Genomic DNA, 26,033 nt, shown 5'->3' with positions numbered 1-26,033 from the left:
GAAAACCCGATGTTTATTGCAATGCAGAGCAGCCACATTATTATAAGTACTTACTCAGACAAATTAAATGATTCAGTGTAGTAGCTCTGAAAAGTCTAATTTCCATGTGTGGAATCATGTTTATTGACACTCAAATTCAAAGGCGCAAAATAGCATATTTACATTGGTAACTTATTCATAACATTCCTTTACTACCTTGCTCGTTTTATTGTTAGAAACCAATCCAAATCCCATTTTTAGGATGACACGCACAAAAGGATAATATTGAACTATTGTAACTGTGATGGAGGCCAAACAGTGAGAGCAAATCCAGCATTTTACTGGTGCCTCCTGCCTTCCAGTTTCATGTATTGGGATTTGGGGATGGCCAGATTTTTCTTTAAAGGTTTGGTTGTTTCTTTTTAAACATACAATATTGACCCAGGAGGAAGCATTCAGGTCACTTTGGGCTTTCACTTCATGATTACTGAACTTTCCTGCAAGCTTTTTTTGCTTCACAGACTCTCTCTCCAGGAAAAGAAGGAACATTTTTCACAATTCTAGCCCCTTTCAAGAATGACCTCCTTGGCTCAAAGAGGATCTTGCAGTTATTAGCAGCAAAAAATGAATTATCCTAAAGCAAACTCTTTTCTTTTTTAAGAAAAGATTTCATTTTGTGGGGGGAAAACCTAATCTCAAGTCCTAGAACATGGAAGGTTAACGACCAACTTGCTTTAAGGAGAGAAATATGACAAGCAAAATTGCCAAGTCTGCCGAAGTACTAATCAAGCATATTGTTCCCTTGATTCTAGAAAATTGCAACGTGCTTTTAAAAAGGTTGAAAAGATGTTCATGGTGTACTCTTGGTTTACTTTGTCTGTAAATGTGTGTTCCTGTGTCCTGTAGTGTTGGTGGTTCCAGGGCCAATGAGGAGGTGGTGAAGACCATGGCTGCTTGTGGTGTTCTGGTGTTCCCCTGGCAGAGAGCTCCTTGTCAATCCAAATGACAGACGGTTCCCTCTGCTGGCTGAACTGAAATTCAGCCCTCCACACTGAGACAGTCTGGAAGGAATCACGAATGGTCTCACTGATTATTAAAACACAGTTTTGAGTTTCATCTTTAAAAAACTAATCTCGACCAGCCTGACCAACATGGTGAAACCCCGTCTCTACTAAAAATACAAAATTAGCCGGGCGTGGTGGTGCATGCCTATAATCCCAGCTACTTGGGAGGCTGAGGCAGGAGAATCACTTGAAACTGGGAGGCAGAGATTGCAGTGAGCCAAGATTGTGCCATTGAACTGCAGCCTGGGCAACAAGAGCAAAACTCCGTCTCAAAAAAAATAAAAATAAAAAACAAACAAACAAACAAAAAACTAACCTCATCTATCCCCATGTATGATTAGCTTAAGTGCAGTCCAGAACTGGTAACTCCCTTCCTTCCTTCCTTCCCTCCCTCCCTCCCTCCCTCCCTCCCTCTCTCCCTCCCTCCCTCCTTCTTTCCTTCCTTCCTTCCTTCCTTCCTTCCTTCCTTCCTTCCTTCCTTCCTTCCTTCCTTCCTTCCTTCCTTCCTTCCTTCCTTCCTTCCTTCCAAATCATTTTCACCAATAATGTCCTGTCCTTCCCTCCACCCTCCACTTTCTTTGCTGCCTCTAACCCCTGCCCAAAATTCCTTACCATAATGGGATGTATTTGACTAGTCCATTGTTTATACTTTTACATACATATATGTGAATCCACAGCAGCAGTACCCAACTTTTTGGCACCAGGGACTGGTTTTGTGGAAGACAATTTTTCCATGGATGGGGAGTGGGGGATATGGTTTCGGGATGAAACGGTTCCACCTCAGATCGTCGAGCGTTAGGGTCTCATCATAAGAAGCAGGCAGCCTAGATCCCTGGATCCTCGCATGCACAGTTCACCATAGGGTTTCTGCTCTTATGAGAACCTAACGTCCCTGCTGACCTGACAGGAGGCGGCGCTCAGGCAGTAGTGCTTGCTTGCCCGCCACTCACCTCCTGCTGTGTGGCCCGGTTCCTAACAGGCCACAGACTGGTACTGGTCTGCTGCCTGGGGGTTGGGGACCCTGATCTACAATGAATACATACTATTGTGTTTGTATGTTTAACATTTTCCTTTGTGTTGCTTTTCTGCCTATGACATTTATGAAACATCCACACTGATGCCTATAAAACCAATCTATGCTTTTTAACAGCCATAGGTCCTTTAATCATATAAATGTAGCATATTTTATTTACCCATTTGCCTTTAAGGGTGACTTTTAGGTCATTTCCAAGTTTCGTTATACTGAAAAAGATGCTGCAATAATTATTTTAGTACATATCTCCTTATATGTGTGTTTCTTAGCCCTGGTATAACCCCCAAGAAGAGTCACTATGCCATGGCATATGTGTAATGTCACTTTTGATAATATAGTAAAATTGCTCAATAGAATAATATACCAATTCATGATTCTGCTGGAAGTAAACTAGAATAATATGCTATTTTTTCTCATATCTTGGACAACACTGAATTGTGTCAGTCTTTTTCATATTAACTAGTCTGACAGAAATAAAGTAGAATCCCATTATTTTCATTTGCATTTTCCTCATGTTTAGTTAGAGTATTAGTCGGTTTTCATGCTGCTGATAAAGACATACTGGAGACTGGGCATTTACAACAGAAAGAAGTTTAATGGACTCACAGTTCCACATAGCTGAGGAGGCCTCACAATCATGGCGGAAGGCAAGGAGGAGCAAGTCACATCTTACATGGATGGCAGCAGGCAGATAGAGAGCTTGTGCAGAGAGACTTCCGTTTTTAAAACCATCAGGTCTCTTGAGACTTATTCACTCTCATGAGAACAGCATGGAAAAGACCCATACCCATGATTCAATTATGTCCCACCAGGTTCCTTCCATGACACATGGGAATTATGGGAATTACAATACAAGGTGAGATTTGGGTGGGGACATAGCCAAACCATATCAGTGAGGTTAAGCTGCTTTTCTTATGTCTATGGTCCATTGTTTCTTCTTTTAATCACTATTTAAAAAAATATTTATTTATCTTTTTCTCTTTGTTGATTTTAGGAGTTCCTTATGTATTCTGCTTATTCCCTGTTAAATATGTTGCTAATATCTTTGGCTAGTCTGGCATTTGAGAAGATAATTTATTCAGATGATCAGTACAGTTAAATTGTTATGGTTTCTAAATTAATTCTATGTACTATCAAGAAGTCAGGCATATTTCTATCTGCAATCTATTGAAAATCCTTTTGGATCTGCTTTCAAAATATTTTGCAAAGGACTGATCAGTTTTCACTATCCTGCGTGCTACCTGGCTAGCACCTTTATTCACCAGGATAACTGCAGGAGCCTCCTAAGTGGCCTTGTTCTTCAGTTTATTCTTTCCAAACAGCCAGAGAGAGCTTATTAAAATGTAAGTCAGATCTTGGTTCACTTCTGCTCAGAACTAGGCAATGGCTTCCCACCTTGCTCCAAGTAAAAGCCTAAGTTCTTAGAGTGGCCCATAAGGTCCAGCACCCTCCAGCTCCTTGTCATCACTCTGACCTGGTTTCCTGCCACTCTCCCCTGGCTATTCCAGCCACACTGGCCTCCCTGCTGTTCTAACATACAAACATGCACCTGCCTGGGATGTTTGTACTTTCTGTTCCCTCTGCCTAGAATTTCTTCATCCAGAGCCATCATCATGGCTGTCTCCTGCACCTCAAATCTTCCCTGAGACATTACCTTTTCAGTGAGATCTTTCCTGATCTCCTTGCTCAAAAATGAAACAATCTCCCCAAACACACTGTATTGATTTCCTAGGGTGGCAGTAATTAAGTACCATATACTGAGTGGCTTAAAACAACAGAAATTTATTGTCTCATAGTTCTGGAGGCTACAAGTCTGAAATCAAAGTGTCACCAGGGCCATGCTCCCTCTGAAATCTGCAGGGAAATCTTTCTTTGCTTCTCCCTAACTTCTGGTGATTCGCCGGCAATCCTTGGCTTGCAGCTACATAACTCCAAAGCTGTATAACTCCAATGTCGGCCTTTGTCCTCACATGGTGTTCCTTCTCCCCTGTGTCTCTGTGTCTTCATGTGGTCATCCTCTTATATCCAATCATATTGGATTAGAGGCCCGCCCACCAAACTCCAGTATGACTTCATCTTAACTTAAATAATTATATCTGTATCAATTCTATTACCAAATAAGGGCACATTCTAAGTACTGAGGGTTAGGACTTCAACATATCTTTTTTCCTGATGGGGAGGGGTTAGGGGAACAGAATTCAACCCATAACACTCACCACCTCCCTTCCTGCTATGTGTTTCTCCAGAGTCCTTAGCACTATTTAAGCAATCACGTATTTTCATATGTATCTTGTTTGTTTGTCTCCTCTACCAGAAGGTAGACAGCATCATGGTCCCGATCTGGGACCATTATGTTCACTACTATAGAGAATAGTGCCTGACACCTTAGTAAAATCTCAATAAATATTTGTTAAATGAATGATCATCTGCTTTCAATTACTACATTGAGCTGACCATGTAACATGATGTGGACCAAAATTATTAGATTAAAAAAGGAAACAATTACCTCTAAATGAGATCCTAGGGAATGAATTGGTGTTTATGATATTTTTATTTCAAAGAAGTGTACATGAAGGAAACCCAGAGGTAGAGGTCAGAGCAGTGAGGAACCAGCCAGTTGGGGGATTAGTGCATTGTCATTGAGTGATTTATGGGCAGCAAGGTCTCAATAGCCTCCCTGTCACTTGTCCACTTTGGGGTTATCCCTGCAAGTAAGGTGGGTCATGGGGCTTTCACTTCACCCTAGCATCTAACATGTGCCAGAAACTGTGCTTGGTGCTTTATTCTTATTTAGAAAAAAAAAATCTTCTTCATAAATGTATCCTTCAAATATTATTATACCCGTTTGATAGAGATGGAAAGTGAGTCTCAGCGAAATTGAGCAGCGACATAGGACATAGACGTAGTAAACACATTACTAGGATTCAAACTCAGGCCAGTGGGACCAAAAAAACCCATGTTCCTTTGCTTGTCAGATTCCTTCAGATTCTGTGGACACCAGAGTTTCAAGGGAAAGTGAGTAAACTGGCCCACACATGATGCTTCATACAAATGACTTGGCATAGACCATTAGAAAACCAGAGAAAGACTCTTCCCACCAGACACATGGGTCAGCCTTATCTCTTTGCAAAATGGAAAGCCCCAGTGCCAGGACTTTCCAGTTCTTGAAGAGGGTCAAATGATGCGGCTGAAACAACCCTGGACTAGGAATCAGAAATGAATAATTAAGGCACGGTTCTGCCCCTTTTCTTGTGTGATCATGTATGAACCACTTATACCCTTTTGAGCCACAGTCTCCCATGTGCAGACTAATGACAATGCATACAAAAATCACATATGTACTTCCATTCTGCCCTTTTAACAATACCTGTGTGGCAATGCTCAGTATTCACGGTGAATATTCCTAATGAAATTGAACCTAGAGCCATCTGGATCACTTCTGAAATAATCATCTGAATTCCTTGTCCTTGGTGTAGGTGTCCTGGGAATACCTGCCTGCTTAGACCTTCTGTAAAAGCTCTGTGCATCCTGCCACTGAGGACTCCGAAGAGGCAGCAGTCTTCTGAAAGGTAGGGTTTACTTAATTTTGATTTTTTTTTCAAAGAGTTTGAAATAATTGACCTGCTATGAGTACTCTTATAATAGTAGTCATGTTCCTATGTACATGTAAAATAGAACTTTTAAAATGGTAAAATTTCAGGGCTAGATTCCCTTGGAGAATTTACCCTCTTTCGACTTCTATTTGTAGCTGCCATTTTAAAAATTGGGGTATAAATATTATGTCAGTTAAATAAAAGAATGATGACTTCACTTTCTGAAGAAAGCATTCCCCTTCTTTTCCATGAAATGTAACTTACCTGTTACCTGATTGACATGCCATTATATTATCCTTTCCCCAGCAGTTACACATATTTAATAATTTTTATGTGTAAAAAGTAAGGTTAAACAGTTACAAAGTCAAGTTGTTATGTTTTGCATGGCTTTAAGAATGCTAGTGGAATGGAAATGAAATTAGGAGCAGCAGGAGGAGGCTCTGTTATGAAACAGAATTCCTTCCACGGCATGGCACCGTTCGTGGTCAGAGGAAGTCCTAGTGGCATATACTGGGATGGACAGTGAAGGGTAGGTCTTACAAAGAGGCTTTAAGTTAGAGTAAAATAATCACTTGTCTGTATGCATCTTTGAACGATTTCACTGGATATGTTGAATATGTATTTTTAAAAATAGCAGCAAAGGGCCTATAATCCCAGCAATTTGGGAGGCCGAGATGGTGGATCACTTGAGGGCAGGAGTTTGAGACCAGCCTGGCCAACATGGTGAAACCCCGTCTCTACCAAAAATACAAAAATTAGCCAGAAGCAGTGGTGGGTGCCTGTAATCCCAGCTGCTCAGGAGGCTGAGGCAGGAAAATTGCTTGAACCCGGGAGGTGGAGGTTGCAGTGAGCCAAGATCGTGCCATTGCAGTCCAGCCTGGGTGACAGAGTGAGACACTGCCACAAAAAAAACCAAAATAATAATAATAGCAATAAAGTAGGAGCAATGCACTAACCTGGTAATCTCTAGCATGTCGTCAGGGGACCGTGCTCATGTAACCCCTCCCTAGGACTCATATTTACTCCTCTCCTTTTCTGTCACTTCATCTCATCTTTACACCTTTAACAATATCTCTCATTCCCAGGTCTCAGACAATTTAACATGTATAATAATATGTATATTGAATAATCCTATGTGCCAGAACACAAAGATACTATGCTCCTTTTTCTGCTTCCAGTTGAGACCCAGTTTCCTGTATCCACTTTACAATGTCAACCAGCTTATCCTTCGTGCCGCCTTCCCTTTCCCTCTCATTCCACAGTCACTTGAAACCCATGGTTTATGCAAAATTTGCAAAGTTAGGCAGGATTGCTCCTAGAGTTGTAGAACTGTGAGACATTGCTGCATCTTGTCATGGGATGAGGCAGGCATCTTTAGATAGTTTACCTGGAAAACAAAGAAAATTTAAAGGCAGTAAATGAAATAAGGCAAAATGGAGCACTGGTGTTATGTGCTTTTTCATACGAGCCTTTGCATATAATTATGTGATCCTTTTTGTTATTGTTTGGGTTAGTGTTTTAAGCTCTGAAGGAAGGCTTTTATTTTATTTTTTAGACGGAGGCTCCCTCTGTCTGTTACCCAGGCTGGAGTACAGTGGTGCGATCTCAGCTTACAGAAACCTCTATCTCCTGGGTTTAAACAATTCTCATGCCTCAGCTTCCCAAGTAGCTGGGATTACAGGCACAAGCCACCACACCCAACTAATTTTTGTATATTTAGTAGAGATAGGGTTTCACCATGTTGGCCAGCCTGGTCTTGAACTACTGACCTCAAGTGATCCACCCATCTCAGCCTCCCAAAGTGCAGGGATTACAGGAATGAGCCATTGCGCCCATCCAGAAGGCTCTTTTTAAACATAAAAGCTGTCAATATAAAATATATTGTTTCTGGAAGGGTGGCATTTTAATATTAATAATTACTGATAAAAAAAAAAAAAAACTGGCAGGGCACGGTGGCTCACTCCTGTAATCCCAGCACTTTGGGAGGCTGAGGCGGGCAGATCACGAGGTCAGGAGATCAAGACCATCCTGGCTAACACAGTGAAACCCCGTCTCTACTAAAAAAATACAAAAAAGTAGCCGGGTGTGGTGGCAGGTGCCTGTAATCCCAGCTACTCGGGAGGCTGAGGCAGGAGAATGGCATGAACCCAGGAGGCAGAGTTTGCAATAAGCCAAGATCGCGCCACTGCACTCCAGCCTGGGCAAAAGAGCAAGACTCCATCTCAAAAAAAAAAAAAAGAACTATAGACTATTTAAGTTTTAGAAACCCTACTTACTCCTAGAAAGACGTATATTTTGTCTCCTAATAGTGAAGGATATGTGCCCGATGTCTCCAAAACCCCTTTGCTATTTCTTGTCTTTACACAGACAGACTCAGAGTTCTACTGTTTGCTGTGTGCTCTTAGTGAACGCAACCTCTCAGAACTCTGGTTTCTTCCTCCATAAAATGAAGCTAGTTATTCTAGGGAACTGCTGCAAAGAATAGTTGTGAAGGATTAACTGACGATTTATGTAAAGTGGTTAGCAAGGTGGCTGGTATACAAATCTTTCAAGAAATGGAAGCCATAATGATTGTGATTAGAAGGAATTATGCAATTACCAACTTTGGATTGGCATTTTAGGATTTTCAGTATTGTATTTCTCTTGGGATATTATCTATTGCAGTTTTCAATGAGTCAGGATTTAGAGATATCTGAGACCAAAGAAATAAGGTAAAATAACGTGGCCAAGTACCATGTAGATTATCACTGATAGTCATGATTCTGTATAAGTCTCATTGCTTTGAGATTAAATGCCACCAGTCTAAGAGCTAGAATTGATTGATGTTCTACCATTCTATCATTTAACTTTATGCTGTGTTTTCATTCCAAGCCTTCTCATGTACTTGGCAAGATGATCAAGGAAGCCCTGACCCTGGCTTCTATTTCTACTTAAAACTAAACTCAAATGTCACTAAATGAGGGAATGGATGGAGGTTAAGTATTTTGAGGCGAGGTGTTAGGAAATGCAAAGCAATGTTTCCTAAATGTTTTTACTTGTTTCCATTTCCAGTATGGCTAAGTAAGTTCTACTGGACCTGCAATTCTCACAGATATCAACTATAAAGTACCAAAAGACCAAAAAAAAAAAAAAAAAAAAAAAAAAAAAAAAAAAAAGAAAAAAAGAAATTACTAGAGAATAAAAATAAGCAGAAAGATTCTGGAAGGGAGCTGAAATTCAAAACTTGGAAGCACAGATCTGTCCAGAGTGAGTTTCCCATTTTACAACTTTTAGACTGAAAGCAGGCTAAAATTAATGTCACTTCAGATGGCCAGCCTCCAATAGAAAACTCACAGTGTTTTTGGTTTGAAGACCCAAAGAACAAGGTTCAGGGCAATAATAGCCACAGGAAAATGAATTTAGAATCTTGGAAAGAGGAAAGGCAGAGAGGGGAAGCTCCCAAATCTGTATATAAACACTACCCACATTTCTGGCTGACTCTTGGATTTATTAATGTGAGACAAACTAAACTTTCAGACAAAAAGAGTTACCAGAGATAAAGCAGAATATTTCATAATAGTAAGTCATATTAAGAAGGTGTAAGAATTGTAGATGAATATGCTCTTGATAAAATTCCAAGTGAGGTCACGTCATGTAATTTTGAGGTATATGTCATGTGTATATTCTTGGATGGAGCAGACACAAATTATCACAAAGGTAAAAGAACTGAACTGAAGTTTGAGCTGCCACCCAAAAGATAGTTTGAAATTTGAGTATAACTAATTGCCTGCTAAAACAAATAAATCAATACCCTTCAGAAAACTGTAACAGGATTCAAACTCTTCATACCATAACATACATACTTGCAAATCATACAAGCCCAAATTACATGATCTATGAAAACCCAATAAAATTGACTCATTCTGAAGACAAAAGGCAATTATCTGAGACCAATTCCAAGATGAGCCAGATGTGGGAATTAACAAAGATTTTAAAGTGGCTATTATAACCATGCTCCACAAATAATAGGAAAATAAACTCACAATGAATAAGAAGGTAGTAAACAGAAACTGCAAAAAGAACCAAATAGAAATTCTGAAAACTGAAAATACAATATTCAAAATAAAAACTCATTGAGTATACTTACAGCAACTGGAGGTAAAAAAGGAAAGTGTCAGTGAACTTAAAGAGATCCATAGAAATTTTCTTTTGGAAGAACTGAAAGAACAAAAGACTTAAAACAACTGAATAGAAAAAATAAACAGAGACTCAGGGACCTGTGTAACAGAAATTAAAATGCCTAGTTTACATGTAATTGGAGTCTCAGAAGGAGAAGAGAAAGAGAATGAAACAGAAAAAATATTTGAAGAAATAATGGGCCCAAATTTTCAAATTTGGTGAAATACATAAATACATAGAGCAAGAAATGCAGTGAACCCCAAATGGGATACATTTAAAGAAAACTGTGCATAGGTACATCGTATTCCAACTGGTGAGCACCAACAATAAAGAGAGAATCTTGATAGTAGCCAGAGAAAAATGGCACAGTATCTTTGGTGGAACAATGCTTTAAATGAACACTGCCGTCTCGTCAGAATTTATAAAGGCCAGAAAAAGTGAAATGATATTTTTAAAGTACAAATGAGGGGGGAAAAAAAGCAAAAAACTGTTAATCCAGAATTCTACATGTAGTGAAAATACCCTTTGTGAGTAAAGGCAAATTAAGGACATTTTCAGATAAAAGGAAACTAAGAGCATTTATTGTCAGCGGACCTGCACCACAGAAATGCTAAAGGAAAGATTATTCAGGCTAAAGTGAGATAACACCAGATGGAATCTTAAGTCTTCAAGAAGGAATAAAAAAAATTGGAAATTGTAAATATAATTTTTCATGATAAGATCTTTAACATACACAGGACCTGTTAAAGCAAAAATTATAACATTGTCTTGTGGTGTTTGTGATGTCATATGTATAGATGTAATTCATATGACTTTATAGCATAAAGAATGGAGGTGGTGGCAAATGGATTTATACAGTTGCAAAGTTTTTCAATTTTATGTAAGATAGTATAAAATTAAATCTAGGTAGACTGTGAAAGATCAAGAATATATGTTTTAATTCCTAGAACAACCACTGAAAATCCAAAGATAAAATAGAATCCTAAATTAAAAGAAAAAAAAAAAGATCCAAAGATTGCAGAGGGAAGAAAAAGAAAAACAAGAAGCAGAGGAGCAAACAGAAAACAAATAATAAAGTTACAGCTCTAAATGCAACCAGATCAGTAATCAGATTAAATGTCAATGGACTAATGACTCTAAAATGTAGAGGTGTCATAGCAAAATTCTACCTGATGTACAAAGAAGAGCTGGTACAATTCTACTGAACTATTCCAAAGAATTGAAGAGGAGGAATTTCTCCCAAACTCATTCTATGCATTCACCCTGATACCAAACCTGACAAAAACACAATGAAAAAAAAGAAATCAATAGGCCAATATCCCTGACGAACATAGAGGCAAAAATCCTCAACAAAATACTAGCAAACCCAATTCAGCACATCAAAAAGTTAATTCACCATGATCAAGTAGGCTTCATTCGGGCTTGCAAATTTTGTTCAACATATGCAAATAAAAATGTGATTTACCACATAAATAGGATTTTAAAAAGCCTTAGAATCATCTCAATAGATGTAGAAAAAGCTTTTGCTATAATCCAACATCCCTTCATGATAAAAAACTTCAAGAAGCTAGGCAATGAAGAACATACTTCCAAATAATAAGAGCCATCTATGATAAAACCACAGCCAATATCATACTGAATGGGCAAAAACTGAAAGCATTCCCCTTGCAAACTGGAACAAGACAAAGATGTCCACTCTTACTACTCCTATTCAACATAGTACCAGAAGTGCTAGCCAGAGCAATCAGGTAAGAGAAAGAAATAACATGCATCTAAATAGGAAAGGAAGAAATTGAACTATCTCTCTTTGCAGACAATATGATTCTATTCCTAAAAAACTCAAAGACTCCACCAAAAGCCTCCTAGAACTCAGAAACAACTTCAGTAAAGTTTCGGGACGCAAAATCAATGTACAGAAATCAGTAGCATTTCTGCACACCAGTAATGTTCAAGCTGAGAGCCAAATCAAGAAGGAAATCCCATTAACAATAGCCGGAAAAAATAGAAGTATATAAAATACTTAGGAATACATCTAACCAAGGAGATGAAATATGTCTACAAGGGGAACCACAAAATACTGCTAAAAGAAATCATAGATGACACAAACAAATGGAAAAACATTCCGTGCTCATGGATTGGAACAATCAATTTCATTAATGGGGCCATACTGCCCAAAATGATCTACAGGTTTTATACTATTCCTATAAAACTACCCTACCTTATTTCACAGAACTGGAAAAAACTATTATAAAGTACATGTGGAGTCAAAAAGGAGCCTGAATAGCCAAAGCAAACTTAAACAAAAAAGAACAAAGCTGGAGGCACACATTTTTCAACTCCAAGCTATACTACAAGGCTACAGTAATCAAACCAGTGTAGTACTGGTACAAAACAGACACAGAAACCTATGGAACAGACTAGAGAACCTAGAAATACAGCTGCACACTTACAACCATCTGATCTTCAACAAAGTCAACAAAAGGAATGGAGAAAGGATTCCTTATTTAACAAATGGTGCTGGGATATCTGGCTAGCTATATACAGATGAATGAAACTGGACCCCTACATTTCACCATATACAAAGCTAACTCCATATGGAGTAAAGATTTAAATGTAAGAACTCAAAGTATGAGAATCCTAGAGGAAAACCTAGGAATCACCATTCTGGACATCAGCCTTGGGAAAGAATTTATGACTAAGTCCTCAAAAGCAATTGCAAGAAACCTAAAAATTGACAAGTGGGACTAATCAAACCAAAGAGATTCTGCATAGCAAAAGAAACTATCAACAGAGTAAACAACCTATAGGATGACAGAAAATATTCACAAATTACACAGCCACTAAAGGTCTAATATCCAGAATCTATAAGGAACTTAAATGATTGAACAAGCAAAAACCAACCCCATTAAAAAATGGGCAAAAGACATGAACAGAAACTTCTCAAAGGGAGACAGACATACAAGTGGCCAACAAACATGAAAAAATGCTCATCATCACCAATCATCAGAGAAATACAAATCAAAACCACAATGGAATACCATCTGACACCAGTCAGAACGGCTAAAGTAAACAATGAAATACCATCTCACACCAGTCAGAACAGCTAAAGTAAAAAAACAAAAAACAAAAAACAAAAAACAAAAAAAAACATGTTGGTGAAACGGCTGACTGCTGAGAAACAGGAATGCTTATACACTATTGGTGGGAATGTAAATTAGTTCAGCCACTGTGGAAAGCAGTTTGGAGATTTCCCAAAGAACTTAAAACAGAACTACCATTTGATCCAGCAATTCCTTTACTGGGTATAGATCCAAAAGAAAACAAATCATTCTACCAAAGACACACGTGCTTGCATGTTCATTGTCACAGCACTATTCACAATAGCAAAGATATGGACTCAACCTAGGTGCCCATCAATGGTGGATCGGATAAAGAAAATTTGGTACATATATACCATAGGATATTATGCAGCAATAAAAAAGAATGAAATCATGTCATTTGCAGCAACATGGATGCAGCTAGACACCATTATCCTGGCAAATTAATGCAGGAACAGAAAACAAAATGCCACATGTTCTCACTTATAAGTGGGAACTAAACTGTGGGTACTTGTGGACATGAAGATGGTAACAATAGACACTGGGGACTACTAGAGCAGGGAAGAAGTGAGGGGGAAAAAGGTTGAAAAACCAAATGGTGGGTACTATGCTCAGTACCTGGGTAATGCTACCATTCATACCCCAAACCTTAGCATGATGCAATATACCCAGGTAACAAACCTGCAAATGTACCCCCTGAATCTAAAATGAAAGTTGAAAAAATAAATAAATAGAAACAGATGAAAGAGGTTTTTTTCAAAAAGACCTAAGCCCAACCTTTATGAATGTAAGCTACTTTCAAATGATTGACAAAATGAATAAATTTTGTGGGCAAAGAAACCAACCAAACAAAAATAAATAAACATCCAAAAAATGCAGAGATGATTAGAATGTATAAAAAAGCAAGAACAGCTATATTCTGTTAGGAGATAGCCTTTAAATGTAAAAACACAGATAGGTTTAAAATAAATTGCTGGAAATAGATACACCATGGAAACAGCATAGGAAGTCTAGAGTGGCTATATTAATATCAGACAAACTAAACTTTAAGACAAAAAATATTATCAAAGATAAAGAAGAAAGTGTCATAATAAAGGAGTCATTATAGTAAGAAGACATAAGGATTATACATGAATATAGACTTGATAAAATTCCAAGTGAGATCACTTTATGTCTTTTTGAATCTAGAATTGTTTGAGGACTATCTCAATCATGAGTCAAAAGACACAAGTGGCTCATCACTTTAAGGTAACAATCATTTAGTAAAATCATGGAATAAAAACTCAACACAGGTGAAAAAACATAATTGGAGAGTATAGAGAGCTCAGTATAACTGCTGCTAAGTTTTTTATTATAATATTTTACAACATGTGTTTGCTTCATTTAATGCATTGTATATGTTTAAGCACCTCCCATGATCTAGGATCAAGTTGGATGCCTTCATAATTCCTCAAACAGAATTCATATTTAATTAGTATGCACCAGAACAGGCATTAAGCCTATACTGGTTGGTGCCTTTACCATACTAATTGTTAAATATTTTAAATATCATCTGTCTTAGTCCATTTGTTTCTGCTACAACAGAATACCCGAGACTGGGCAATTTAATAAAAGAAAATAAATCTATTTGGTTCATGGTTCTGGAAGTTGGGAAGTACAACAGCATGGTGCTGGCATCTGGTGAGGGCCTTTGTGCTGGTCATTCCATGGAGGCAGGCAGAAGGGCAAAAGAAAATGAAAATGAGCAAATGAGAGGGCCAAACTCATTTTATAATAACTCACTCATGATAACAAACCTACTTTCTTCATAATGATGTTAATCCATTTATGAAGATAGAGCTCTCAAGACCTAATCATCTCTTAATGGTCCCACCTCTTGATGGTCCCACTTCTTAATACCATCACAATGGCAGTTAAATTTTAACATAATTTTTGGAGGGGACATTTAAATCATAACATAACCCCTGCTTACAATACTTACATAAGTTCAAAGTGTTTCCTCCATTTGTCAGTGGAAGAATCTGTGGCTGTAAGAGGTTCATACTATGTTGCCCAATGTCATACAACTAATGGATAGCACAGCCAACCTTCAATCTGAATCTGTCTGTTTCCAAACTTCTTCCACCGCACAGCATCGTTTTTCTCTGGGGTAACACCACTGACTCATTTTTGTTAGGGTATGCATATGAGAAACTACAGTGCTATTTTGTGGATTCCCTTGCAGATAAATGAACATTTTGATGGTATCTGACTACATTCTGGATATAGTCAATGGCTGTGAGAGATAGGGAAGTTTGATATTTGAGTACCCTAAAGTATAAACTATTAAACCTGAAAATGTCACAATTGTATATTCTTGATAAAGTTCTGTATTTCTGGCTGGGCACAGTGGCTCATACCCATAATCCCACTTTGGGAGGCCAAGGTGTGTGGATTTCTTGAGGCCAGGAATTTGAGACCAGCCTGGGCAACACGATGAAACCCCATCTCTACTAAAAATACAAAAATTAACCAGGCATGATGCTGGTTGGGAGTCTGAGGTGCTTGGGAGGCTGAGGCAAAAGAATCACTGGACTCCAGGAAGCAGAGGTTGCAGTGAGCTGAGATGACTCCACTGCACAACACAGCCAGACTGTCTCAAAAAAAAAAAAAAAAAAAAAAAAAAAAAAAAAAAAAAAGAGTCTGTATTTCCAATAGACATGTTTATAGTAAGAATTTGGAATTTATGGACAACTTTTCCAGATTTCCATGTACTCTGTGACATGAGAGAAAAACAGCAAGTAAGGATCCTCACCTAGCCTGGGGCAGAATTTTACAGCAGTGCATGAAGTTTGGAGGGATAAATGATTTCTAAATGATTTTTAAGGGTCTATGCGTTTGTGTTTTACTTGTAATTAATATAACTACAATTATTTCTTAAAGTCAACATTTCAGACTTTTAAAATGTTACTATGTATCGAATGAATGCCACGCTGGCTGATTTTGAAAATATTCTCTAAATCTTTACAATGATCTTAGAAATATATATCATCCCTATTTTAGAGATAAGGACCCTGAAGCTTCCATATTTTTTCCTTGTAACTAGAAGGCTAATATGTTTGATCCTCTTCATGACATAGGACCCAAGCAATAAGCTATGGCTTCACTCTACTTTGCTTGTGGGGTTTTCTATGCCATTTCCATGTTATAGGCGAGGTCCCCTAGCCTGGAGTCGGGTGACATGGATCCTTGTTATGGTTCTTATTACTTAGCTAAGAAATCTCAACTTCCTTCAGGGTAGCTTATAAACTATTTTAAATAAGGTTACTAACATATATGTAGAAAATCAGGAAACAAATCTGCTAACCGCTATTGCTAATAGAGTTGCAAACATACATTGAGCATGAGAATTCATTCTTGAGTTTTCTGACAAGCAGAGCAAAGAGGGAAACAAAAGTTTCATATTATTGTAATCAGAAAAGTTAAAATGTCAGAAATTCCTCATATGACCTCTAAGATCCCTTCTTATTTCTGAGATTTTATAAAAAGAGGTGTAATAACACCTAAAATTCAGAATCTTAATACGATTAAATAAAATCATATTTGTGAATGAATATTAGATTACTGTTTTTCTTCTTATATAACTCCAATAAAGGCTCATGGTAGAAATCTGAGGACAGTCAGCTTTGTTAAAACCCCATACTCTGAATTTCTGCGGGTCAACTGGTCTGTAGTTAAGTATCCCTGTGTTGTCAGTAACTGTGCGAAAGACTTTTATGATTTTCTTCATACAAAGCGGATGTTATTGTCCATGTTTCATAAATTAGGAAACTGAGCCCCCGAGAAATGATGTAATTTGACCAAGGCCACAGAGAAGTATTTTAGTCAGAATTTGAACCTCTATCTCTCTGTCACCAAGGCCTGTGTTTCTTCCAGTACACTGAATCATTTCTAAACTACTGAATAACTTAACAGTTTTGGCATTATTTCTAAAAATAATTCCAGTTTATAAAGTGGTCTGCATGAAGAACCAGCACATACTGGGTTAGAATTCATGTACTGTGAAATCACCAGTGGAGTCATGGCTCAGAAAGCTCCACATCGCCCCTGACAACATCCAGAGAACTTTAAATATCTATATTTTGTTTTTGTGCTTTGTTTTTTAAGAAGCAATTTCTTCATCAAGACTTGAGGACTTAGAGAGTGACAGAGAGTTAAGGTTGCCTGGGGACCATTAGTGACAGCTTTGCCAATACAGTTGGAATGTTCCTCAACTGTAAAGCTTATTTAATGAAAAGAGACCCAAGAAACCTTTCTACTAATGTGTAGTGCTCTCTTGTCAGTTTGAAATGAGCAAACTGTCAGCTTGCCGATTACCACGCACACAGTATATGCTCATTAAATCATGCACTGTGGGTTTCTTCAGGTTGTCAAACTGCTTAATTGAAAAAATGTGTAGTGTCGCTCTTATGGGAAAGAGGCAAGAATCAAAGGGCTGGAGAGCTTACTCTTAATATTTCAGTTTGCTTTTAACTACAGCCAGAAATTGTTCTGTTTTATAGTTTTGATTAAAGCACTATTCCTTCTGTATTTTTCTTGTTTTGTTTATAATTCAAACACTGTAATTATAATGGAGTTGCTTTTATAATAGAGCTACTAAATCATTCTGCCAGCTGATGAAAACTAAAGGGAAGGGTTCATTCTCTTGCGCTGTAACTGTAAGGCCAGCTTGGGTGTGTTGAGGCTGAAACAAACTGGGAATCAAGAGCTCCAGATGGATTTTGGTCTTGCTAAATCTCTGCTTCAGGGTTTGCATTTTGTAGAAGGGTTAGGCCTTATCATCACCTCAGTGTGTGGGTTAATCCTTTCTGACAGAAATGCCCTTAGGCTAGTAAGGTTTCTCAATTTGTTTATATGATAGCTTTAAAAGATACCAATGCCCATACAGAAGAAATCAGAATCCTTGGGGGTAAAGTGCTTTAAAAGCCCCAGGGGATTCCAGTATGAGCCAGGGTTGAGAGATACTAGACTAAATGGACTTGAGTTGTCCAGTAGCTCAAGTCAAGACTAATCTTACCAGCTGTTATCATCAACCCTGCTCACATCAACTTACGTTTTCTAAAGCCTTATACAACCTTTAAGGTTTCAGAAGGTTAAAAACTCAGATTTCTGGGCTCCACTTAGATCTATTAAATAAGATTCTTGGGGGTCAGGGCCCAGGAATCTCTGTTTGTAATAAGAGCTCTGGGTGATTCTTACGTACTAAGGTTTGAGAATTTCCCAAAGAAGCAAGGTGATATTTATAAGTGGGGTTCAGTGAAACTTCAGAGGAGAGTGTGCAAATCACAGTAAACTGAGGGCAAGGTTTTTTATGCTTTTTAAATGGTAAGGATTTTGGTACATTCATTTGGGTCTAACAGGAGTCATGCATGGTTATAATAGCATCAACTTTATTTAGGGAAAAAAGACCCCCACTATCACGTGCCATGTAAGACCTGGGAATACACATTCTATTGCCTCTTTAATCTTTAGGTACCAGGGCCTAATGACCAGGGCCAATGTGTTTTTCAAGGGCCTCTGAAAATATTCAGAACTAAAAGAAAAAGAAAAATTACTTTGATTTCAGTTTATGCAGAAATTGTACAATCCAAACAATGTCATATTTAATGATACATCAATAAATGAAATTTTATGCTATTATGATCACTAAATTTAATAGTTTTTAAACTGTATACTCTTAGAGACATTTTATGAGTTAGCTTTTCTCAGTTCTTAAGAATTCCTGAAACTACATGACGATTACAGGGAAATTATAGGCAATTTAAAAAATTAAATTAACCAAATTATACATAAGCAAATAATTTTAAATGCAAAAGTCTAAAAATATTTTTCACAGATTGCACGTACAAAAACCGTTTCGTGTATGTCAAATAAAATTTATAGAAGTCCATTGGTTTGGACTGAACTCCTGTGCCAAGCTCAACAGACCAAACCAAAATGGAATTACTCATGCTGAAGTTTTGGCCACCAAGCCAAAACTAAGTTTTTCATCTGACCTTCCAATAAATCAGGGGGGAGAACTAGCAGCCAAATCCTCAACTAGACCAGTTGTAGCCAGCATGATAAGGCTGTCCCTCTGCTTTAACCTTTACAAGGAAAGTAGCTTGGAAACAACCAATTTGTTTTTGATTCTTTGTTTCTGCCTTCTTCATCCCTTTTCTAGCTATAAGGGAAACCTCCTCTGCTCAGCTCATGGGAACACTCATTCTTTTTTATACAATGAAATTTTGTCTGATTCTAGAATCACAGACAAAAGCCAATTAAGGTCTTTAAACTAAATTTGTTGCAATTTTGCCTTTTGACCTGTAAGTATATCTGATATACTATGGGGTTGAGTCTTTCAAAGAAAATGAGCCTAAAGCCTAGGATGGTCATGTAGGTATTTCCAGAATATACATCTCAAAATTAAAGGATATTTAATTGTCCTAGGCTTCATTCTCATAGACAAGATTATCAAAATATATGCATAAGGAACCTTGAAAAGATACAGTTGAAATAAAAAAAAAATAGTGCTCACTTTTTCTCCTTTAAAAAAATAACAAAAGTATAAAAGAAAAAAATCAACATTTTTAGCCACATATCACACTTCCTTTGAAAGTACATCACTTACATAAAAGTTGGGACTATTAATGAGCATCAGATGAGAGTGACAAGGCAAATTGCATACTACACCTCCGACTCAGAAAATTACCCCTCAGCAATTGCAGTCATAGCAGTGAAACATGACAAGAACAAAATAAGTGGATGCTACTGGAAATCTTGTGTCTCCGAGGTCAATAGATGACCAGAGCTAAATATATGGTTTTAAAAATCTTCATGGCCTATTCACACTTTGGATTGGACTGCCTATGAGGTCCCCAGTTTCAGGATTCTCCTGATCCATGGAGGATGATTCCTGCTAGTGAGGTCTTCATCAACATCTTATTTAAGGTATGCCTCCCCTTTCTTTATCTTAGCCTCTTTTTTCCCTTTTTTTTTTTGGTAAAGTTTGCTGTAGTTGTTTCGTTTGTCTATTTACCTTTCTTTTTGACTATCTCCTCTAGAGTGTAAGCTCCACAAAAGCAGAAACCATGGCTGTACTTCTTTACCAAGTTAATCCTGGGAACAAACAGAGTGGTGACAATTGATCACTTTGCTTTTGCCAGCAATGACCAGTCAGGAGTGGCATGCCATTAGGAACGATATTATAAATGCTGAACTGGTCAGGAAATATTTTATTTTATTTTTGAGACAGAGTATCGCTCTGCTGCCCAGGCTGGGGTGCAGTGGCGCAATCATGGATCACTGTAGCCTCTACCTCAGGCTCAGGCGATCCTCCTACCTCAGCTTCATAAGTAGTTAAGGCCACAGGCACATGGCACCATACCCAGCTAATTTGATTTCTTTTTCTTTTTCTTTTTTCTTTTTTTGGTAGAGAGAGGGTGTCCCTATGCTGCCCAGGCTAGTCTCAAACTCCCGGGTTCAAGCAATCCTGCTTCAGCCTAGAAAATATTTTAGTACATTCCTTTTAAATAGAATTCTAGTTATTAATAAGTGAATGATGGAAAGGACACTGTAGTTCAAGTAGACCTCTCTCACCTCCACCAGCATCCAAAAGGGGGGAAATAGCCACAGAAATCAGCTTGTCTATAAATTCTACAACTTCTAGATGAATAAAATAGTTAATTGTTCACTTGAAAATGACTACTTTACACTTTTGGAGAGAGGCCTGAAAATTTCTTGGCAATACTTCAACTGATTAATAATTTAGAGCAATGATTGACTGGAGAATGGAAGTGGAGCTAATAGCCTCTCATTTTCCTCTTTATTATTTCAGACAAATTGGTAAGTCATGGTGGAGGTGTGGGATGTTTCTGGGTCAACTGGCTAGAAGCCTTAAATTAAAAATGAAGGATGATATTTGATCTTAATTTTCTAAGATGTTGGCCTCACCCCTTGATGGTACGAGATACCTTTGCGATTGCATTGCTTCTGATGCTTAATCCTTCTATGCACTCCTGGCAAAGTCTATGTGAACTACAGCAAACTTTTGCTGTGACTCTGCTATGTGTGCCATGTCATGTTAAGCACTGGTTGGGATAAAACAATGGGTTTCATGCAGTTCTAACCTTAAGTAGTTAAAAAGTCTGGCAAAAAAGGCACATATGCCTATAAATCATCCTCCTACCAGGTAAAAAATGTTAAGTATCTTAAGAGAAAGATATGAACAAATATCATGGGAGCCATTAGCTTATGGTATTGATGTGAGGAATCTGCCTAATAGGAAATTAGTGATTTAAAACAACGTGAGAAAGTCAAATCAGTAAAATGGTGTATGCTGATAACAGCAATTTGAATTATGAAGTGGCTAAGGAAGGAGTGCTGGCATGAGAAGCTGGTTCAGAGTTTCAGGGCTGCGTAAAGCTGCAGGTCAACCTTCAAAAAGAAAAGAGTCAGATAAATTGATCCTAGAAGGACCAAAGTGAGCCTCCTCCTAGACGGTGCACAGGAGTTTAGCTGGGAATTTCCATTTGTTCTTGGGAGGGGCAATGGCTTTAACAGGAGACAGGGCTGTGGCTGCTGCCTGGCTTGCCAATGTTCTCCTGCCTCTAAGAGAGAAGGAGCTGAGCCTCCCAACTGAATCCCACAAATTCCAAAGAAAGCTTAATTGTTCATCTAGATAAAATAGTTGTGTATTTGAGTGCCACATTTGCTTCCACTGTCTGAATGTTTGCTAACATAATGAAGATCAGGATGCCAGGACTTAAGGAGCAAAGGCTTGTGGACCTCCTATGGTTAAGTTCCTCCTATGCACTTAAGTAATAAACAGAATATTCATGCTTCTATATGTATATGTCATTGTGATGGCCTGAATTGTATTTCCCTGAATTGATATGCTGAAGCCTTAATCTCCAATGTGACTGTATTTGGAGACAACCTTTAAAGGTAACCTTAATTATCTCTTTAAAGGTAGGGCGGGCGCTATGGCTGACGCCTGTAATCCCAGCACTTTGGGAGACCGAGGCGGGCAGATCACAAGGTCAGGAGATCGAGACCATCCTAGCTAACATGGTGAAACCCCATCTCTACTAAAAATACAAAAACAATATTAGCCGGACTCGGTGGTGGGCACCTGTAGTCCCAGCTACTCAGGAGGCTGAGACAGGAGAATGGTACGAACTCGGGAGGTGGAGCTTGCAGTGAGCCAAGATCACACCACTGCACTCCAGCCTGGGTGACAGAGTAAGACTGCGTCTCAAAATAAATAAATAAATAAAATAAAAATAAAGGTAATTAATGTTAAATGAGGTCATAAGGGTGGGGCGTAATCCAATACGACTGGTGCCCTTATAAGAAGAAGAAGAGACACTAGGGAAGCAAGCACACAGAGAAAAGGCCGTGTGGCATGGTGAACAAAAAGGCAGCCATACCAAGCCAAGGAGAGAGGCCTCAGGAGAAACAGAATCTGCTGACACCATGATCTTGGACTTTCAGCCTCTAGAACTGTGAGAAATAAATTTCTGTTGTTTAAGTCACACAATCCGTGGTGTTTTGTTATGGCAGCCCAAGCTGACTAAGGTGGTAATTGACAAATTTCCCTGATAGATTTTATTTATGAGCCTCAGTCAACGACAAGTTAAACAGAACTCTTAATTTGGGCCAAAGCAACTATGAAAGTCCTTAAGAAAAGATTCCCCCATCCTGCCTATTGAGTAATTCCCAGCATAACCATACTATAAAGCTACTTATTTATGCAGAGCAATTCTTTCATCCAACCATCTACTTCTTTACCAAATACTCACTGAATTTCTACTATGTCCTAGTTACTCATGGATTATGCTCAAAAGGATCTGTCAGTCTAGAAAAGGAAATATAACAGGCAAGTAAAACACAGTCATTTGTTTGCAGAAATTGCCGTGGTCATGCCAAGAGTGCAGGGATTCATGGCAGCTGGGATGGCAGAGAAGTCTCCTTGGAGGAGATGGCATTGAAGAAGGGTTTTGGAGGATGATGACATTTAGTCATACAGGGCTGTGCAATGGAGGAAGGACAGTTGAGAAGAGAAAGAATGGTGAACAAAGGCTTAGAGGTTGAATTTCTAGGAGTTTACAGGGAAGCAAGAACTTTGACTAAAATGCAGAGTATGCAAAGAGAAACTTTTTCTTCATAAGGTCGAGCTATCTCAGACTCAAAGGGCTTCTTTCATAACAGAGTGATGATATGTCAGGCATTGTCCTATGTACATTATTCCATTGACTCATTCATACTCACAGTAATGTAGGTGCTAATATTTTCCCCACTTTATAGATGAAGAAACTGAGGCATAGATGGGTTAAAATACTTGCCGATTACTAATGAGTGGTGGAGCTGGAATTTGAACCTAGGCATCCTGGCTCCAGAGCCCTTGCTTGTATAAAGGAAGCCTGAGAGCATCTGAACTAAAGTGTAAGGGGAAGTACTGGGGGGAGTTGATAGATTTGCAAATGGTACAAGATGCAGAGTTTCAAGATAGTAGGCAATTTCGTGTATTTCCTTGAGCAAAAAGAAAAGCAGAGCCCCTGCCTCCTATAACCATGAGGAGGATCGCAGTGCCCTTGATCACTTTTCAGCAAGTTAGCCATGTTTGCAGCCCTCTGTGGAGATAAATTGTTGGTGCAAGGAAACAAAAGTGTTTTTCAGGCGCTCTGCTGCCATGGTTAGCCTAGGACAGGGTTATGAAAGGAGCTTTTCTGCCTCCGCTGCCTTCCGGGGTTACATTCTTAGTGAATCTACTGCCTCAAAATGGAGCTTGTTAGTTGCGTGTCATCTGAGGGTGGCAATTAGTTGCATGTGTTTGGTTGGGTGCCAGCCCCTCGGGCGCCAGACCTCAGTGCGGGAGCCACTGTTTGTCATGAATTAGTCTTTAAATAAAAGCAAGTTTTTAAAATGGAGCATGCTAATTTGGGTTTTGCTAACCCCTTCTGAAGAAGGCTTGGCCTGTTCGGTGCCAGCTGGCTGAGTTGGCATTCAGCGAGAAACTGGGTCCTTACCAAAAATCGCATTGCTCCTCTCTCCCTCGTTGAGGGGAAAATGGCAGGGAGGAGCTAGCTGGCACTGCAAAACAAGGTGACACCAGGGGCAGGGACAGCGTAGGAATCGGGATGATTAAAGGGAATTGAAGTACCATGATATCCCCGCTGCTCCCCACCTTAGAAAAGAAAAGCTGCCCCTCTTTCTCCCCACTCACGCCACCCTCGGCCACCCATTCAGTAACTTTCCGCATAAAAGGCTTTCTCATCCAATTGCTTATACACTGCACCTTTTATACTCTTCCAAGTTGTCCTTAAGGGATTATCACTGCAGCTTTTAACTTCCCCTAGAAAGAGCTGAATGAACGTGAATGGGGCGGAAGAGTCTTCACTGAGAAAGTGTCCCCATCCCAAAATGCTCACAAAACCTCTAATCACGATGGAAGAATGCCATCCTGTTTTTGGCGGCGGCTGGCTACCAATGCGCTAAGGCACAATGACTGTCCGTATAGGCGGTCATCACAAGGAATCATGTTGCACACACAACTCGTGCTCACAGGTCATGCGGTGCACACACCGGGCCCTGGTCACTTTCACATGGTGCTTTTTCCCATTAACAAAGAGCAACCCCGCCGATCAGAGTTGTGATTCTTGAAACTCAGCCCTTCGCCCAGTAAGTGCTAACCGGAAGACTTGTTTTCTTACACTTTCTAGGTGGATAATCTGATCACCAGAAATGGCAAGGGTGATGCCATCAACAATTGAAAACCGAAACTCTCCTATTTATTTATTTATTTATTTATTTATTTATTTCGGTCTGGTTTGGCAAACATCCCATTGTCTCCAAACAGGATTGCTCGGTATTGGGAGAGCAGCCTTGTACATAGGCAAGACAGAAGAGGAATTTTAATCAGCTTTACATTTGTTCTGAAGCTTCAGGAAAGATGGAAGCTTTTTCTCATACCAACATATCTATGCCGTAGATTGCTGGGAAGTAAGAGTTGTCCTGGTTACTAAAGTAGTGTACATTAAATTTCCTGTTTTTTGTTTGTTTGTTTGTTTGAAGCCTGTTTATTTGATGCTGGCACCTCTGTTCTTCTTAAGGCAGCATATTAAGTTTATTAATAAATGACACCCAGTTCCTAAGAGACTCGTCCTAAAAACTTTCCTGACAGGGCAGGAATTTGTTTCTTTTTTCTTTGCTTTTCTTAAAAAAAAAAAAAAGAAAAAAGAAAAAAACCAAAAAAACAAATATTGAGGCAAAATTGAGGATGAAGGATATTTTGAAAACTTCAGTACTGTAAATAGTTTTAAGGAAGATTTCATTTTTCCAAAACAACACATTTTGCAGTTTCTTTAAATGCTCATTTAATATTTTGGGTCTTGCCAGGACAACGTGTTGCTTTTATGAATAAGAACCAATAATGAGCCCGTGGAGCCTTTAATTTATGATGTGTCTGACAGTATAGTGGTGGATCTGATGGGGATGCATGTGATTATGTCTGCAAGCTGAAAATAACCTAGCTGGTATTTGTTCTGAAAACGTTCTGAGAACACCCTCCTGTTAATGGCCCATGGCTTGATCCAGCATCTGGTAAACTAATATATTGTCATTTTTACCATGAAAGTCAGCAGAAATCATTAATGATTCCACAGCCATTTGAGTTCTTCTCTTGTCTAGAATATGACAATTACCATGAAATTATTCCTATTAGCAACATGATTGAATGATAGTAACCTGACTGTAACTTGTTGGCAGAAATTCTCTCATAATGACAGTAATGAACTGTGCATTTGAGTCCTTGCTGGGCTCTGTTAAACAGGAAGGTTGGATATTATATATGTTTCTAACCCCTCACAAATGATATTTCTTAATGATTATGGGAATTGAAGGAAATGTACTGTTTTGCCGATTTGTTTCAATGAAGGAATTTATCATTTTTATTTAATTTGTTGGGGGAAGGAATCACTGTTTGCCATTAAAAATGTTGTTCAGGGACTACTTAGTGCTATATACATATTACGATCATCACCAGTATGTATACAGAGCCTACCGTATCAGGCTCTCATGAGAGACCACA

General features: G+C 38.6%; 1 protein-coding gene across 5 annotated transcripts in view; it reads left to right on the top strand.

Moving 5' to 3' along the window:
- The window catches only part of FHIT (fragile histidine triad diadenosine triphosphatase), a 1,489,770-nt gene that overhangs the window by 404,677 nt on the left and 1,059,060 nt on the right, over positions 1–26,033 (top strand). For all 5 annotated transcript variants that reach the window (XM_050781267.1, XM_050781268.1, XM_050781270.1 and 2 more), the window contains one exon: positions 5,553–5,645. The gene's annotated coding sequence lies outside the window, so the exon portion shown is untranslated. The remainder of the gene's footprint in view (positions 1–5,552; positions 5,646–26,033) is intronic.

This window comes from Macaca thibetana, chromosome 2 (genome assembly GCF_024542745.1).
Source record: "Macaca thibetana thibetana isolate TM-01 chromosome 2, ASM2454274v1, whole genome shotgun sequence".
NCBI lineage: Eukaryota > Metazoa > Chordata > Mammalia > Primates > Cercopithecidae > Macaca > Macaca thibetana.
This window is presented reverse-complemented; position numbering and strand designations above follow the sequence as displayed.